This window comes from Pantherophis guttatus, chromosome 12 (assembly GCF_059756535.1).
Source record: "Pantherophis guttatus breed Tessera chromosome 12, ASM5975653v1, whole genome shotgun sequence".
NCBI classification, from domain to species: Eukaryota; Metazoa; Chordata; class Lepidosauria; order Squamata; family Colubridae; genus Pantherophis; species Pantherophis guttatus.
Genome location: NC_142074.1, coordinates 5,188,214 through 5,204,600, shown reverse-complemented (window position 1 = coordinate 5,204,600; position 16,387 = coordinate 5,188,214).

Below are 16,387 nucleotides of genomic sequence, written 5' to 3'. Positions count from 1 at the left end.
TAGTTTGAGGACTCCTGATTTAGTGCAATATAAAAAATGCCAGTGGTCCACGGATCACCAGTTGGTGACCACTGCTTTATATAAAACCACTAGGGAAGTCATGAGACCAAGTATCATCAGTTTACTGAGGTCACCCAGGTATACATCTCAGCCATGGATCAAACAGGTAAGACAAAGCAGTGTTCATGCAGTTCCTGGTGGTTGTTGGGTCTGGATGAAGAGAACCTCAAAATGAATCTCTCCAATGAGAAGGTTGGAAGGGAGGAAGAAGGGAGGTGTGGGGGAAAGGAAGGGGAAGGAGAGGAAGAAAGAAGAAAGTAGAAGAGTAGACGGAAGAAGGGAAGGAAAGGAAAAAGAGGAGAGGGAAAAGAAGGATTGTTGTAAAACAAGGGAGATGATATGGTAGAAGAGCAACTCCAAATATACTTAAATTGTTTAGGATAAAGATGGTCTCCAATTTGGCTGTCCTCCTAGACGTACAGAGTCTGGTCATATATATATCAGGAGTTGGTTATTTGTAGGATCACCTTCTCCCATAATCATCCGTCTGACCAATCAGATCAACTACACTTAATTCTCTCCAGATTCCATTCATGGGAGAAGTTTGATTAAACTTCAGAGGTGGACATTTCAACCCAAGAATATCTAGTGTCCTCCTTTCCTTACTGGTTTCAGGAGAGGTGATTTATTGTTGCATCCACACAGGAGAAGGACGCCCTATGATTGAAAGTTTCAATGTGGCAAACATATATTTTCCCCCCCTATATTATCTCTTTTTGCATAAATCTAATGATGAATTTCCACCACTTTCTGGGTGGGTTTATTATTGATTATATAATCTTAGAAGCTACCAGAGGCTTTAGAAATAAGGAACTAAGTAAAATATTTGTATATGACAATATTGAGAAAATGGAATCAGCTGCACTCAATATGACAAGTTAATTTGTGATATTCCGCACCACAACTCATGGAAATAAATGCCAAGTAATTAATTTAAAAAAATCTGGGCAAGTGGATTTGGAATAAAACTGGTTTCCTTGTCTAAGTAAAAAATAATTAATTCTTCACTGGCTAGTCTAAAGTCTAAGGGCCATATCATAAACAGCCCTGCCCTTGCAACCTGCCCTCCTTAAATCTCCTCTAAAGAAGAGATGTCAGACTCCACCTGCAGTGAAATCCTTGGGATACAAGATTAGGACTTGCTTGTATTTAATATTTAAAATATAAGAGGGCTGAGAAAGTATCTACAAGCCCCTCACATCCTGGGCATAAACTGTTTCAACTTCTCCCCTCAGGATGCCATTATAGGGCATTGCAATGCCAAAACAACTAGACACAAAGATGATTTCTTCCTCCATGCCATCACTCTGCTAAACACGTAACTCCCACAGCACTGTTTTAGGCCTAAAGATACTTACCCTTGTAGTAGGCTATATTACTATTATCCTTCTCATCTTCTCATTTCTCAACTTTTCTCATCTTCTCATCTTTCCTACTATCTTCTCCTATTGGTATCTTATAATTTATCATTTGTTTGTACCTTATGATTAATGATTGTAACTATGATTTATGATCTATGACCTATCACTTTGTTGTAGTACGTTTCTTTCTGTGAACAGAAATTCTTCATAAGTAGTTACATCCTGTCTTTGTTCTTTGCTTATATTTTCTATCGCATGTCTGGGTACTACCCACATGGGTATTTTACCATTCAATTTATATTGGTATTTTTTCCACTTTGTTGTTGTATGTGTGTACACTCTTATGCACCAGAGACAAATTCCTGGTGTATCCAATCAACTTGGCCAATAAAGAATTCCATTCCATTCCATTCCTCTCCACTCTCCACTCTTATAGGGTTGAATCTGGCCTCCTTTGCAGAGAATATGTCCAGCCCCATGCAACAACATCGAAGACCATTGTTGGTGGCATCAGTGCATAAATGATTTCTTTAACAGACTGGATTGCAAAGAATGGAAAATGCTTATCCAATATGTAGGCTGAATTGTGTGGAAGAACTAATAGGCTGCTCAGATCCTCAAAGAGGCACTTGGAGGCTCAATCAGAGAACCCTTGAAAGCAAAGAGACGATCCTTAACTAATACCTAGGAGACCAAACCAAAATCCAAAACTATCTGAATACATAAAGGGTGGATGGTGTAGCTATTTTACTCTCCACTATTTAGAGGTCTATAATCAAGCTTTGAAGTTTGCAATGTATCTGAAAGGATCACCAAGGGATCTGAAAATCCAGAACCTTTATTTTTTTTAATTATTTTTATTCAATTTATATGGTTGTCCATCTCAAATAAGTGACTCTGGGCAATGAGTAATCATAAAATCAATTAAAACCAATTAAAAACACAATAGTCTAAAAATAAATATATATACACAACTGAGAAAAATTATAATTAACAGATATTAACATACCCTGCCTCGACACTGGAGAGCTTTGGTGGTTTACAACAACCAATGAAAACTAGGGGGGAGGTGGGGAACCCAACAATATAATAAAAACATCATGAGAATACAAATATACACTTAACAAACTTAATAGCCAGATGTTGCCAGGACTTTGGGAAATTTACTTTGAGTCCTAGGGAGGTTTCCTCAATGCAACCATTCAGAAGTGGGGTTGTCTTGCAATACTTGAGCTCAGGTGGTGGATGGAGTTGATTGGGTACCTCATCAGAAGCTGATTGAGGGAAATGATAGCAGAACCTGAGGCAGAGTCAAAAGAGGGATCAGCCCTAAGTCCGCGGTACTATGTCCGTGCTATCCATGGTATTGAGATTTATCTGATTGGTGTAGGACAGGTATGGGGAACTATGGTCCTTTTATGATTTGTGGACTTCAACTCCTAGAAGTTGAAGTCCACAAGACATAAGGGGCCATTGCTGGTGTAGGACTATGATTTCCATCCAGATGATGAGAGATGATGGGATTTACAGTACAATATGACACCACTGAAGGCCTTAGGCTACAGAAGGCCAATCTAGAAGCTTCTTCTAGAAAACAAAATTGGAGGTTTATTTTTTTTCTTGACTTTATTTAAAAGCGTACACGCCAGATGAAACGCTGTTTCTTTGAGTTCACCCAATTAAATACCATGTTAAGTAGCCTGATAGCCAGTTCCTGGGAGAGAAAACAACAACCCTGCTGAACCCCTTAATGAGAGTAGCCCTCTCTTCCTAAAAATGATACAGGCTGGTTTGGGCATCATGACTTATTTGCCATTCCACCCTCCTTGGAAAACTGGGGTGAAATGTTCTTTTCATGAGGGGGTGGCTTGGTTATCATCATGACACCTCCAAACATAGAAAGTTATGGGTTCAATCTCTGGTACCTTCAGTTAAATCAAGGGTGGAAGACTTGGCCCCAAAACTGCAGATGTTGCTCAGCTATTGCTCTTGGCAATCCCATCTGGTGATAAATTATATTTAGTTCTCAATATCTAGAAGGACAAGACTTCTCGTGCCCAATTAAAAGACTAGGCCATCACTGAGCTGGAAAGATAAAAATGATTTTCACCTAAACTGGCTACCACAGGCCTAAGAGTCATTTCCTCTTGATCCTGCCACATTCTCTGCCCCACCTTTCACGATGAATTAATTGAGGCTGGCAGGCAGCAAAGCCAAACGTCAGCATCTAACATAAGCTTTATTTACAAAGCTGCCTCTGGACTGAACATAAGCTCTCTTTGAAGCTAAAAAGGATGACTCATTCAGTTAGGAGGGAGGGAGGGAGGGAGGGAGGGAGGGAAGGAAGGAAGGAAGGAAGGAAGGAAGGAAGGAAGGAAGGAAGGAAGGAAGGACTTAGCTGATTGTGTCAATATCTGGAGGTGGTATTATAGAGATGGCAATAAATATTCACGTCTGTTTGTCTTTATAAAAGTATTTCTAAGGCAGCCATTTTGTAAACCCCTCGTGGCAGCCATTTTGTTGCCAAATTACTACAATATTGTCTTGCTTTGGCCAAAGTCCTTGGAAAGCAACTGTTGATGACATTATCTACTTGACTAGTTCTCCAATGTGATGTCTTCTAGTTCTGTTGTCCTTCACCTTCCACAGAATCACTGGTTGGCCACATTCTTCATTTATACATAGCTGTAGTTTGTTTGTTTATTATATATGTGTGTGTGTGTGTACACACACACACACATACACACATATACATACATAAGTATATACATACATACACACACACATGTGGACCTTGAGAAATGTACTGGGACTTTTTCCCTAAAAGTTGGAAGGCCAGTATAAAAATAAAGTTGGATTTTTTCCCCGTTAACTGAATTTAAGTTAAATTATTGCAGTTAATGTGATCATAAATTTTATATTTTTTTCCAGCATGTCGTATGAAGAATTATAATGATTAAAACTGCTCTAGAGGCCACCCTCAGACCTTAAAAAGTCCACATCTGATGAGGTAGCTAGGGAAAAGAATGAAGTGGCCTTGGCTAACTTTGAAACCCTGTCAGGAACTAGAATTGGGTTGATGAATTTCCTAGGTGTCTCCCACCCTTAGTTAAATGCTGTCCTTAAGTAAATAGTGTAATTATAGCCAATGGCACCAGATGGCACTGGAACATACAAATTGGTTTTCTTTGTCCACAGACACAAAGGCAATTCCATGCTAAAGCAAGAGGAAAATTGTTCTCCTCCTCAACTCCTCTTTCGCCAACACATCAAAAGATCTCCTCCCTCATAAGAAGCTGCAGAAAATTAATGGAGAATCACAGAAGGGCTGGATGAACTTCTATTCCAACCTTGGCCCAGTACAGCAATCCATTAGTAGAAGTCCTGACAAAGTTGGACATCCTGCCTCTGTTAAGTATCTCCAACATAAGAGAATCTAGTACCTCCCAAGACAATCTCTATGGTGCCTAAACAGCCCTTCTCATTATGACATGTTTCCTGATGTCCACCTGAAATCTATTGTATTGTAATTTATGCCCAGTTTCTCACACATGAAGCTCCCTTTGGGCAAGAGGCAAGATTGGGGACCATTGGTATAGGGAGAAGGTGGTTCTGCAGGTGTTCAGGTTCCAAAACATGAAAGGCTTAAAGGTGACAATTAGCACCTCAAATTACACCTGGAAGTCAACTGGCAATCAGTACAGTTCTTGGAGCAGAGGTCTTATGTGGGTGCCTTGGGATGCACTGAGGAATCCCTGAACCATTGGACCAACTGTAGCTTCCAAATTCAGAGCAGCCCTACATAAAACATGATGTGATGGTTGAATCAAGAGTTAGTAAGGGGTGAGTGACAGTGAGTAATCGCTGCCATTCCAAGAAAAGTTGCAATTGATGCACATGATGGAGCTGTATAAAAGCCACAGTTGCCATCTGCCCCTTCAGCAGGAGCTGTGAATCCATGAGCAACCCCAACTCTACCCAATAGGGTGCAACTCATCCAGAGTTAATGATGGGTTTTACTGCAATTGGCAGACTTTCAATCTTGAGCCTTTCTGTCTTGCTGGGGTTGAGCTTCAAGCTATTTCTCCCCATCCAGATGCAAATAGCCTACAGAAACCTTGACAGTTATTTGAGAACAACACTTATGCAGCCATAGGTTGAAATAGGCAAGTACCATATTTGGACATTCCCAACGGGAAGAAAAGCACTTTCAGGAAGAAGCACTGCAATTCCCTCCCCAAATCCAAAACGGTTCCCAGTTCCCCGCTGCACATTGCAGGGTAACTGGCCGCCCGCCGCCTGAAACGTGGCTCTGATTATTGTGTTGGGGAATCCATGCAGTGATGGCTGGAAAGGAGGGGTTTTTCTTTAGGAGCTCTCATGCGGCTCACTCGGCTCCTGGGTGCAGAAGGCTTAGGCGGCAGCTCCTACATTGCAGGGGAGTGAAGTCATTGCGGCCATTGCCTGCCCTAAGCTGCCTGCTGGGCGGCCAGAGGGGTGACCAGCCGCAAATCGTGGCACCCGCCTTGTTCCCCGAAACTGCCGGGCAGATTCCCCCCACCAGACCATCCCAAAGAGGGTTGTTCCTCAGGCTGTGCCCCAACCCAGATCCCTGCTGCCTGGAACTGCCCAAAAATGGCCGAAGGGTGGGGGCCGGCGGGTGGGCGGGGCTACATTCGGCGTATAAGACGCACCCAGATTTTCACCCCCTTTTTGGGGGTAAAAAGGTGCATCTTATACACCGAAAAATACGGTAGGTATCCCATGCTGATGGTTGGTTGATCTTGCTCCACAGTTTCATATGTGTGGAATAACAGTGGGGATAGTACTGAGCCCTGCAGTGGCATCTTATGGGGCCATCCAGCTCCCACCAGCTCCTTTGAGATGTTCACCACCAAGAGGGTGGGTTCCTCCTCTCTACAAATGACCAGACAGCCCTACTGTAATCAGTGAATGAGAACCACAACAAGGGAGGGATACTAATGTCCATAAGACTTAGAATACAATCCGGCTACTCTAAGATAAAAAATGGGTCTGATGTGTGGTCTCCAGCATGCCTATGATTTGTCATGATTGCCAAGAATTTCTCAGTTGCTTCTGCCCTTCTCTTAGAGAAGGCAGTTGAAGTCTCTAAGAACAATTGGAAACCACTGCCAGCCCCACAGTGAGTCCAGCTGTCCTGTCTCAAGGAAGATGATGCATGAGAACATTCTCACCATGTCCCCATATCCCCAAAGCCCTGTTTTGTCACCTACAGCCCAGTAGCGGTATTCACTTACCTTCACTACCGGTCCAGAAATGTAAGTGCGCGCGCCAGCTCTGTGCATGTGCAGAGCCTTTTGTGCATGGACAGAGCATCCGTATGATGTCCGGGTGGGTGGGGGGAGCCTCCCACCACCACTACCAGTTCACCCAAACCAGGTAGAACTGGTAGAATCCCACCACTGCTACAGCCTCACATCTGCAAATGAAGTGCCCCTTGATGCCAAGAGTCTCCTGGATGAGAACTGGCCCTCTGATTCACTCTACTATCTTGTCACTGATGTAAGACCCAGAATCTAGACGAAGGCCACACTTCCGAGAAAGGAAGACTTCTACCCCAACCAGGTTTCAGTAAAACAAACCAGGTTTCATCCTCAGTAAGCTTGTGAATGTCACAAAATTTATGATTGGAAGACCTGGCATTCGGGAACCACACAAAGATAGAGGTTCCAAGAATCTGGTCACTTAACCTGGTCTTTGAGTTGAGAGCAAAGAACAAGAAGTGGGAGTTAGTCTCAAATGTCCAAACCTCTTCACTGAAAACTGCTACCCACTTCCTTCTGTCACATCTCCGTCTACTCACTGCCATTCTAATTACTGTATTGAGACCTCCTGTGAACCCTTCCACAGTGCTGCTTCTTCCCTGTTCCCAAGGAAGGTTCCCTCCTATTCACCTCGCCAAGTTCCACCTTATCTCCACTCCACAGCCAAGAGCCCTGGCTGCTCTTGACAAGGACAAGAGACAAGAGACAATGAAGTCCTCAGCATAATTGGGCTTGGAGATTCTTATGCACAACAAAGATTATCTGGCCGAAAGAGCTAACTAGATGCCATAGTTGCAACTGGATCTCAAAGCAACAGAGATCGTTCACCAATTATAGCCTGCCCCTTGAACAATTCATTTTGTTCTTCTTTTCTGTTATAAAGCTTAAGACAAAATCAAGGAAGAGAGAGAGAAATTTAAAAGATTTGCAAGCCATTGCTGATAAGTGAGTGTATTAATAAGAATGAGCTATTCATTCCCAGGTACTTCTTGTGTAGATTTCCTACAAGTGTCTTGGTGTCCAGTAAAAGAAATAAAATGCCAGATAATACTGTATAGGTCTATCTGTTCAGCAGAATGATACTTTTTGATAGGTCAGAAAACCATCTTCTTGCATCTACAATGTAGGCAGAGCTAACAGTTCCTTCCCTGATGCTATAGCAGAGATGTGCAGTAGATGTCCTGCTGGATGTGCCTGTGATATTCTAAGAAGAATAAGAATAGAATAGAGCTGGAAGGGACCTTAGATCTTCTAGTCCAACCCCCTGCTCAAGCAAAAGACCTATAACATTTCAGGCATGTGGCTGTCCGGTCTCTTTTTGAAAGCCTCCAGTGATGAAGTACCCACAACTTCTGAAACCAAGGCATTCCATTGGTTAATTGTTCTCACTGTTAGGAGGTTTCTCCTTAGTTCTAGGTTGCTTCCTTGGTTAGTTTCCATCCATTGCTTCTTGTCCTGCCTTCAGGTGCTTTGGAGAATAGGTTGACCCTCTCATCTTTGTGGCAGCCCCTCAAATATTGGAACACTGCTATCATATCACCCCTAGTCCTTCTTTTCACTAGACTAGACATACCCAATTCCTGCAATCTCATTTACCCATTTTATTCCAATTTTACATCACAACATAATTAACAAAGAAAACAACAGTGTTCAGATTTGCATCAGCTATTGTCTCATTTTCATGGTGACAAAACTTAGCTTCCATATGGATGAGAAGTACGGTAAGTATGGATGAGTAATTGCCCAATCTTCCTATGTATGATACAGCAAGGTTAAGCATATTCCCTTTGGGGCTTAAAAAACTATTAAATATAGTAGCACAAGATGAACTGATCCTTTCTTCCCATGCCAGCATGGATAGATGCATTTGATTAGTGGGGTTTGGAGATAGCTACCCTGAACAAATGCAGAAGGAAGGAGGTTGACATCGAACAGTTGCAGGAACTGGGTATAGCTAGTCTGGAGAAAAGAAGTAATAGGGTGACATGATAGCAGTATTCCAGTATTTGAGGGATTGCCACAAAGAAGAGGGGTCAACTTATTTTCCAAGGCACCAGAGGGCAGGACAAGAAACAACGGATGGAAACTGATCAAGGAGAGAAGCAATCTGGAATTAAGGACAAACTTCCTAAGAGTGAGGACAATTAACCAGTGAAACAGTTTGCCTTCAGACGTTACGGGTGCTTCATCACTGGAGGTTTTTAAGAAGAGACTGGACAGCCACTTGTCTGAAATGGTATAGGGCAGGGATGGCAAACCTTTTCAGCACCCAGTGCCCAAACTGGAACGTGCGCGTGTACCAGAGCACCAGAAAGCCGAAGAGCAGCTGGCAATGGCACGCGTGCCCACAAAGAGGGCTCTGCCGGCCACCTCTGGCAAACGTGCCATAGTTCGCCATCACGGTATAGGGTCTCCTGCTTGAGCAGGAATTGGATTAAACCCTTCAGAAATTAGAATAAACCCTTCCAGCTTTATTCTGAATTTGAATCTGAGGGGTCTGGTCCTAAACATTATTTGCCTGGGAGTAAAGAAGCCTCTGAGAGCCTGTTTGGTGTAGTGGTTAGAGCACCAGGTTAGAAAGTGGGAGACCATGAGATCTAGTCCTGCCTTAGGGAAGAGAGCCAGCTGGGCAACCTTGAGCCAGTCCCCCTCTCTCAGCCCAAGGATGTCATACCACTTCCAAAAGCTTGCCAAGAAAATGACAAGGACTTATTCAGGAGTCAACACAGATTTGAAGGCACCAGACTATAAATAACAAATTTTCTACAGAGCATAAGCTTGCAACATATGGATTATCAACAGCATTGCCAAGCTAGGAAGCACAGCACAGACAAAAATCCATTGTCACCCAGAGCAAAAATTATTCATCTAGACCAGTGTTTCTCAACCTCAGCTCTTTTAAGATGTGTAAACATGTGTGAACATGCTGCCTAGGGAATTCTGGGAATTGAAGTCCGCACTTCTTAAAGCGAAGACAAATATAGATGTCCCAGGATAACAAAAGTATGAAGGCTATTGCTTAACGTATTGTAAGCCGCCTTGAGTCTCCGGAAAAGGGCGGCATATAAATTGAACCAATAAATAAATAAATAAATAAATAAATAATGTTGCTGGATCCAATCTGGGCCGGTCACCGGGACCAGAGGTTTAGTCTTCTGAGCTTTTAGACTCGTGCTGGAGCCTCTAGCACAGGGGTGGGGAACCATGGCCCTTTTATGACTTGTGGACGTCAACTGCCAGAGTTCCTGAGCCAGAGTTAGCTGGCTTAGGAATTCTGGGAGTTGAAGTTCACAAATCATAAAAGGCCCATGGTTCTCCATCCTTGCTCTAGCAGAATGTGTGCTTTGGGCTATTCTGTTTCTTTGGACTTGGCAGCACAGGGATACAACAGCCAATGACTTAATGGCCAGCCATCAACACCCCAACCAACAACTAAAAAGCTACACTCCACCAGGCACCAGAGCTGGTATTGAGATGGTTCGTACTGATTCTGGCGAACCGGTAGCTGTCACTGCAGGTGGGCCTGCCCCTGCCCCCATGCCCTGGCATAATGCCGTCCAATTTAGCCACGTTTTCGAGGCTGAGTGCATGCGCGGAAGGCACGTGCACGAGCAAAGCACATGCGCAGGCCAGCCGCATGTGCGGAAGGTGTACACGTGAAGCGAGCATGTGCACGTGCGGCGAACCTGTGGTAAGAATATGTGAAACCTACCACTGCCAGGCACCACATAAATATCACCCACAGAACAGCCCAAAGCCCATTCTGGTGAGAGAGTAGCTCCCTGAGGATGGGCTCCAGCACAAGTCTGGAAGACTAAACCCTGGTCCTGGTGACCGACCCAGATTGGATCCTGCAACATCTTAAAGTGCTTGAGGTCAAGAAACACTGAGTTGGACCTTCCAAGATTTTAGGAATGTGCTGTTAGATTGTCTGCCCTCTTGAATAATCTTCAAAAAGTCACGAAAACATGACTGTTCTTCCAGGTTTTGGAGCAGAATGATGGTTGAGCTCCGGCAGAACGTTTTGCTTATTTATCTTTGGGATGTTTATGATCTGCTTCTTTCTTGAATTGTTCTTGCTTTTATGGCAGCCCTTAAATTGTATTAAATAAGTAAATAAATCCTTCTTAAGCCCTTCCCAACACACCGATGATCAAAGCTTGATCACTGTCTTGCATGTGACTCCTCCATGCATGCACACACAAACGCACAAATATAACTCATACAAAACACATACACTGAAATTAATGCACAGAGATATACCAGATATAATTTCTCCCACATATATTTTTTAAAACCCTTAAGTTCTTTTACTCTTGTTTTGGAAGAAATGTGAAATTTCTGGTAAGGTCATATTAAAAAGTCAGTCATGTAAGAAACACATTACAAGTAGTCCTCGATTTACAACAGTTTATTTAATGACCGTTTGAAGTTACAATGGCACTGAAAAAAGTTTACTTATGACCATTTTTCAAGGTCACATGATTTACATTCAGACACTTGACAATTGGTTCATATATATGATGGTTACAGTGTTCTGGGATCATGTGATTCCCTTTTGCGACTTTCTGGCAAGCAAAGTCCACGGGGAAGTCAGATTCACTTAACAAACTGTGTTACTAATTTAACAACTGCAGTGATTCACTTAATGAATGTGGCAAGAAAAGTTTCTCACTTAGCAACATAAATTCTGGGGTCAATTTTTTTTTTTTTATTTGATTTATATGCCGCCCTTCTCTGGAGACTCAGGGCGGCTCACAGTGCGTGGTCATAAGTCGAGGACTACCTGCATTAAAATGTATTTCACTGTCTGAGCGACATAAGTTGCATTTATTTACTGTGAAATACCTGCATTTGCACTGGCTGATGGATGTGTGTTTGTGTGTGTCATGATTGTTTATATGGATGTTTTTGCTCCCCCCCCTTATTTATCAACTTATCTAGCTGCCTAGTTATCCACTTGCACATCTCTTATTTATCTGCCTAATTAAAAATCTACCTATTTCCTACCCTGTTTTGCAACACGAGTCAGATTTTATTTTATTTTATTTGTTTTATGTACATTTAATGCAGGCCCTTGCAAGAGGGTCAGAGGCAGGAGGGAGAGGCTGAGTCTAGAAGAACGGAAAGTTAACTTGCAGGTGCCTCTGCTTATCAATAAGAGGGAAGAGAAGCAAAAGCGGAACAAAGGAGAAAAGGTCCCAATCCGTCAGGAGGAAAGCCAAGGGGCTTGAAAGGAAGAGAGGAAATGTTCATTGAAGGCAATGGATGTAAGTGATTCAGAAAGAAGGCAAGAGTGGTGCCTTAATGTCTTTTGGCTGTTAAACTCGAGTTGCATTATAAGGAAAAGGTTTATGGGTTTTCATTAGTTCCTCAAAATGACACTGGATGAAGAAAAGCAAAATATATTTAGAACAACATCGGATAGAGCCTCCATTGACTGGCATGGTCTACCTGAATTTAAAAAAAAAAAAAAGCTTTTGTTGTTAAAGCAGCCACCCAATAGAGGGATCGATCGGTGACTTCAGAATAAGAAAAAGGAGATTGAGGTCAGCACAAGCCTCTACTTTGGAGGAATGGACAAGTGTGCTAGATTTATCACCGTTAAGAATGAAACAAGTGATGGTTTAGGAACCAATCAGTGCATTATAAGGAGAGGTTCATTGGTTTTCATTAGTCCTTCAAAATGGCACATGATGAATAAAAAGGAAAGTGAAATATATTCAGAATAATGTCTGATTTCTAATCTCCATTGACTGGTCTACCTGAACATTTTTAAAGCAGTTTTTGGCTATGGAAGCAGCTCAAGACTTGAATGTGCATAAATGTTGTCCTTCCCAGCTTTACAAATTTTGATTTGGGGAATTAAATAATATTGAAAGTCCTTTGTGACTGAATTGCATATTGTTACCCTTACCTAAATAATAATAAAAAAACCTCAATAAACTCTTCACATTTGTCTCCAGGCCACTTGCATTTAACAGAATAAGAGTTGGAAGGGACCTTGAAGGTCTTCTAGTCCAACCCCCTGCTCAGGCAGGAAAGCCTATATCATGTCAGACAAATGGCTGCCCAATCTCTTTTTAAAAACCTTCTGTGTTGAAGCACCCACAACTTCTGGAGGCAAGCTGTTCCATTAATTGTTCTCACTGTAGGAAATTTCTCTTTAGTTCTAGGTTGCTTCTCTCCTGGATTAGTTTCCATCCATCATTGCTTCTTGTCCTGCCTTCTGGTGCGTTGGAGAATAATTTGACCCCTCTTCTTTGTGGCAGCCCCTCGAATATTGGAAGACTGCTATCATATCACTCTTAGTTTTTCTTTTCATCAAACTAGACATATCCAATTCCAGCAGCTATTCTTTGTATGATTTAGCCTCCAGTCCCCTAATCATCTTTGTTGCTTTTCTCTGCACTCTTTCTAGAACGGGGTGTCAAACTTTCATCGTCACATGACGTATCGGGACTTTTTCCCCCTTGGCTAAAGCGTAGCCAGTTTGACAGCCCTGTTCTAGAGTCTCAACATATTTTTTTACATCGCGGTAACCAAAACTGGATGCAGCATTCCAAGTGTGGTCTTACCAAGGCATTATAAAGCAGTATTTAGCCAGACCTGTCAGGCGTTGTCATTAGGTTAATCTTTGATAGATTTATTTTTGTGGCAGAAGCATCCAGCTGCCCTGCAAGCACACTTACACACCAAAGGTGCGCAGTTCATGCTAATCAGGTCCGCCTGATTCGCCAGTTGCGGCCCTTTCTTGATCGGGATTCCCTGTGCACAGTCACTCATGCCCTCGTCACCTCTCGCCTTGACTACTGCAACGCTCTCTACATGGGGCTCCCCTTGAGGAGCACCCGGAGGCTCCAGCTGGTCCAGAACGCAGCAGCGCGGGTAGTGACGGGAGCAACATGGCGCTCCCATGTAACACCGCTCCTGCGCGAGCTGCACTGGCTCCCGGTGGTCTTCCGGGTGCGCTTCAAGGTGTTGGTTATCACCTTTAAAGCGCTCCATGGCAGAGGACCTGGGTATTTGCGGGACCGCCTGCTGCTACCGACGACCTCCCATCGACCCGTGCGCTCCCACAGAGAGGGCCTCCTCGGGGTGCCATCAGCCAAACAGTGCAGGCTGGTGACCCCCAGGGGGAGGGCCTTCTCTGTGGGGGCACCTACCCTCTGGAATCAGTTGCTCCCAGAGATAAGGAGAATCCAAGACCTCGGTGCCTTCCGCCGTGCCCTTAAAACCTATTTTTTCAAGCAAGCCGGGCTGGCTTAAGAAGAAATTTTTAAATGTTTTAATTGGTAGTGAGTTTTAATTGGGCCAAATTTATATATCTTTTAAGTGTTTTTTTAATATTTGTACTGCATGTTTTTTTAATTCTGGCTGTACACCGCCCTGAGTCCTCAGAAGGGCGGTATAGAAATTCAATAATAAATAAATAAATAAATAAATAAATAAATAAATAAATAAATAAATAAATAATCCAAGAGCCAGACCCTGGTCAACTAAATTAGGAGTCCTATGTTCAGAAAGGACACAGGTTTTGTGTAATTGACAAGATGCACAATTTCCCACTTCCTCAGTTGGTGCAAAAAGAAGGAGTGGAATGAATTTGACAAGAAGATGCTTTCAATCAGGTAAAACTTTTACTTTGATGAACTGTGTCTTTATAAATTCCAGATTAAGGGAATCTTTTAGAATTGGCAGTGAGTCTCTTAGAGGATGGATCTGTGACAAACTGACTCTAATAATAAAATATAATCTCTTGGATTTTGGTCACAGCTGTTCAAAAAAGGTGCAGAAGAGTGGTGTTCCCTATTGGAAAAGCACTTGTTGATAGTTTACTCTGCACCACAATATCTGGAGGGACTCAAACTAGTCAGTTAAACACTTAAACAATTAAACATAATTAACCCACCTTAAGCATGAAAGCTGACTGGGTGACTTTGGGCCAGTCCTTCTTTCTCTGCCCAACACACCTCACAGGGTTGTTATGGGGAAAAGAGGAGGCGGAAGGAGTACAGGTAGTCCTCGACATACAACAATGACCATTAGTGACCATTTAAAGTTACAACGGAACTGAAAAAAAGTGTTTTATGATCATTTTTCACATGAGCATTCCCATGGTCATGTGATCAAAACTCAGATGCTGGGCAGCTGGTTCATATTTATGACAGTGGCAGTGACCTGGGATCATGTGACCCCCTTTTGCAACCTGACAAGCAAAATCAATGGTGAAGCCACATTCACTTAACCACCATGTTACTAACTTAACTGCAATGATTCACTTAACAACTGTGGCAAGAAAGGTCTAAAATGGAGCAAAATTCACTTAACAAACGTTAAGTGGGGAGATGCAAGATTTGTTTTTCCTTGTAGGAGGTGTCTTCATGAGAAACGAAAGTTATTCTTCTAAGGGGACGACTGGCCAACTGCCCCTACATTCCTGATGAATGACGCTGCCAGACGTGATGCCACCTGACCTTTGGAAGACTTTTGGATTGGCTGATGATATATGGACAAGGGGGGGGGGAGCTGCTTAGTGGATGCATTTCGCGCGCTTTGCTCACTTCCAGCTTCACCTGGGTTGTTAATCATTTCATATTCAGTAAAAGTACCAAATTCTTCAAAATGCTTGAGTTTGGGAGTTTCTTTCCTGGATACTGAAGGAAGCATACCTGACAGTCTTTGTATTTTTGAAATCTAGACAATGATAAGTTTTTATTTTTTTATTTTTTTAGAAATATGAATAAGTATAAACTGTAACAATTGAAATACCTTTAATGGTATATGGTGGTGAGAGTAAAGAGGATTAAGTTGTAGCTTGGATAACAGCTAGAACATTTTTAAATTTAATTACGGAAATTGTAACGATTGAAATATTTTTAATTATATATTGTGATGAAAGTAGAAATGATTAAGTTGTAATTTGGGGGATTATATGGGCAAAACTATTATTGGGAGAGTTTAAGATGTGAAAATGAGTAACATAAGGGGAAAGTTCTATTTAACTAGGGCATTGTAATAATTGAGATACTATTAATTATATATTGTGTTGAAAGCAGAAATGGTTAAATTGTGGTTTGGAGGAATATATGGGGAAATTATTTGGTTTATTATTATTGGTAAATATAATTGATTGTAAGAAATTGGTTTGAATGGAAATAATTGGAATATTCATGTTCTTAATGATTAATATACAAAATAGATAGTTATATAACTGATTCATATTAAAATGTTGAATTTGTATTAAACAATTGTAGTATTACATAATTAACCAATATGAGGATGGATATAAAAATAGATGACAATGGGAAGGGGTATAAGATAGAATAGAAGGGAAATATTGATTAAGATTAGAGATGAGGATGAAGGGTAATATTGTTTTTTTTAAAAAAGTAGAGGAGGAATAAATATGGCAAAAAGGAAATACAGAAATTGTAAATTTAATTGAAATGACTAAACACTGTTTAAATTTGTGAACCAGCCAAATACTCTGTTCAAAGAAAATACATTGTATGTTTGCATGTGTGTTTGTCTAAAAAATAAAAAAACCACTTATTAAAAAAAAACAAAACAAAAAAGGTAGGTGCATCTTAGACTCCGAAAAATACGGTAAATTCTAGGGTCAATTGTGGCCATAAGTCAATGAACTGTCAATGTACT